Source organism: Rhincodon typus, chromosome 1 (assembly GCF_021869965.1).
Source record: "Rhincodon typus isolate 14 chromosome 1, sRhiTyp1.1, whole genome shotgun sequence".
Taxonomy (NCBI): domain Eukaryota; kingdom Metazoa; phylum Chordata; class Chondrichthyes; order Orectolobiformes; family Rhincodontidae; genus Rhincodon; species Rhincodon typus.
In genome coordinates, this window is record NC_063332.1 from 218178 (window position 1) to 221315 (window position 3138).

At 47.5% G+C, this 3138-nt stretch overlaps 1 protein-coding gene across 2 annotated transcripts in view; it reads left to right on the plus strand.

Annotated features, from left to right (window-relative positions):
* Positions 1-3138, plus strand: part of LOC109923894 (rho-related BTB domain-containing protein 1-like) — a 90478-nt gene that overhangs the window by 22553 nt on the left and 64787 nt on the right. The window lies entirely within an intron of this gene.

Below are 3138 nucleotides of genomic sequence, written 5' to 3' on the forward strand. Positions count from 1 at the left end.
GGGTGTACAGTGATGGGTAATACTCCCCGGGTGGTTAGCGATGGGTAGTACTACCCGCGTGGACAGTAATGGGTAACACTCCCCGGGGGGACAGTGATGGGTAATACTCCCCGGGTGGAAAGTGATGGGTAATAATCCCCGGGTGGACAGTGATGGGTAATACTCCCCAGGTGGACAGTGATGGGTAATACTCTCCGGATGAAAAGTGACGTGTAATAATCCCCGGGTGGACAGTGATCGGTCATACTCCCTGCGTGGACAGAGACGGGTCATACTCCCCAGGTAGACTGTGACAGCACTGCAGATTGGGTAGCAATACCTGTTTAGTTAGGATCGAGATGTTGCAATGTGTTTCACAGGTGCCTTACTAACGATAGCCCCACACCAAGCCACCCACAGAGATATTGTGTCCCATGCCCAATAGTTTGCTCCAAGAAGGGGGTTTTATGGAGAATCTGAACAGAAGGAAGAGAAGAGACAGTGAAACACGACACTGAGGAGGGAGGGGTGTGATGGGGCAATGGAGGTACCCGAGCGGGCTCAGAAAGAGAGATTGAGATAGACTGACCGCGATAGTGACAGGGTAGGAAAGAGAGATTGGGGTAGGGTGAGGGAGATAGTGTCAGGGTAAGAGAGAGAGATTGGGATCGGGTGAGAGAGATAGTGACAGAGTAGGAAAGAGAGATTGGGATCGGGTGAGAGAGATAGTGACAGGGTAGGAAAGAGAGATTGGGATCAGGTGAGAGAGATAGTGACAGGGTAGGAGAGAGAGATTGGGATAGGGATAGAGAGATAGTGACAGAGTAGGAGAGAGAGATTGGGATAGGGTGAGAGAGATAGTGACAGGGTAGGAAAGGGAGATTGGGATTGTGTGAGAGAGATAGTGACAGGGTAGGAAAGCTGTCATGGTGCATACAGGCACCAATGATATAGGTAATAAACAGGATGACGTCCTACAAGCAGAATTTAGGGAGTTAGGAGCCAAGTTAAAAAGTAGGACCTCAGAGGTAGTAATCTCAGGATTGCTACCAGTGCCACGCGCTAGTCAGAGTAGAAATGAAAGAATAGGCAGGATAAATGAGTGGCTTGAGAGATGGTGCAGGAGGGAGGGGTTCAGATTTTTGGGACATTGGGATCGGTTCTGGGGGAGGTGGGACTATTACAAATCGGACGGTCTACACCTGGGCAGGACTGGAACTAATGTCCTAGGGGGTGCTTTTGCTAACGCTGTTGGGGAGGTTTTAAACTAATGTGGCAGGGGAATGTGAACCAAATGAGGACGTTAGTGGGCAGTAAGGATGTAGTAACTAAAGCCTGTGAGGAACTAGATAATGAAGTCAGTGTGACGAAGGGAAAAGTAGGCAGAGAGCAGATGATAAACGCAAAGGGACAGGTGGTCTGAGATGCATTTGTTTTAATGTGAGAAGTGTGGTAGGTAAGGCAGATGAACTTAGGGCTTGGATTCGTACCTGGGAGTATGATGTTATTGCTATCACTGAGAGTTGGTTGAGGGAAGGGCAAGATTGCCAACTAAATATCCCAGGATATAGATGCCTCAGGTGGGATAGAGAGGGAGGGAAAAGGGGTGAAGGAGTTGCATTACTGGTCAAAGAGGATATCACAGCTGTGCTGAAGGAGGGCACTATGGAGGACTCGAGCAGTGAGGCAATATGGGCAGAGCTCAGAAATAGGAAGGGTGCGGTAACAATGTTGGGGCTGTACTACTGGCCTCCCAACAGCGACTGTGAGATAGAGGCACAAATATGTAGACAGATTATGGAAAGATGTAGGAGCAACAGGGTGGTGGTGATGGGAGATTTTAATTTTCCCGACATTGACTGGGATTCACTTCGTGTTAGGGGTTTAGATGGAGCAGAATTTGTAAGGAGCATCCAGGAGGGTTTTCTAGAGCAGTATATAAATAGTGCAACTTGGGAAAGGGCCATACTGGACCTGGTGATGGGGAATGAGCCCGGCCAGGTGGTTGAAGATTCAGTCGGGGATTACTTTGGGAATAGTGATCACAGTTCCATAAGTTTTAGAATACTGATGGACAAAGACGAGTGTGGTCCTAAAGGAAGAGTGCTAAATTGGGGGAAGGCCAACTACAGCAAAATTCAGCAGGAGCTGGGGAATGTGGATTGGGAGCAGCTGTTTGAGGGTAAATCCACATTTGATATGTGGGAGTCTTTTAAAGAGAGGTTGATTAGAGTGCAGGACAGACATGTCCCTGTGAAAATGAGGGATAGAAAGGGCAAGATTAGGGAACCATGGATGACAGGTGAAATTGTGAGCCTAGCAAAGAGGAAAAAGGAAGCAAACATAAGGTCTAGGCGGCTGAAAACAGACGAAGTTTTGGAACAATATCGGGAAAGTAGGACCAATCTGAAACGAGGAATTAAAAGGGCTAAAAGGGGTCATGAAATATCTTTAGCAAACAGGGTTAAGGAAAATCCCAAAGCCTTTTATTCGTACATAAGGAGCAAGAGGGTAACTCGAGAAAGGGTTGGCCCACTCAAGGACAAAGGAGGGAAGTTACGCGAGGAGTCAGAGAAAATGAGTGAGATTCTTAATGAGTACTTTACGTCGGTATTCACTGAGGAGAGGGACATGACGGATGTTGAGGTTAGGGATAGATGTTTGATTACTCTAGGCCAAGTCGGCATAAGGAGGGGGGAGGTGTTGGGTATTCTAAAAGGCATTAGGGTGGACAAGTCCCCAGGTCTGGATGGAATCTATCCCAGGTTAGTGAGGGAAGTGAGAGAGGAAATAGCTGGGGCCTTAACAGATATCTTTGCAGCATCCTTGAGCACGGGTGAGGTCCCGGAGGACTGGAAAATTGCTAATGTTGTCCCCTTGTTTAAGAAGGGTAGCAAGGATAATCCAGGTAACTATCGACCGGTGAGCCTGACGTCAGTGGTGGGGAAGCTGCTGGAGAAGATACTGAGGGATAGGATCTATTTACATATGGAAGAAAATGGTCTTATTAGTGATAGGCAGCATGGTTTTGTGCAGGGAAGGTCATGTCTTAGCTACTTGATAGAATTCTTTGAGGAAGTGACAAAGTTGATAGATGATGGAAGGGCTGTTAATGTCATATACATGGACTTCAGTAAGGCGTTTGATAAGGTTCCCCAT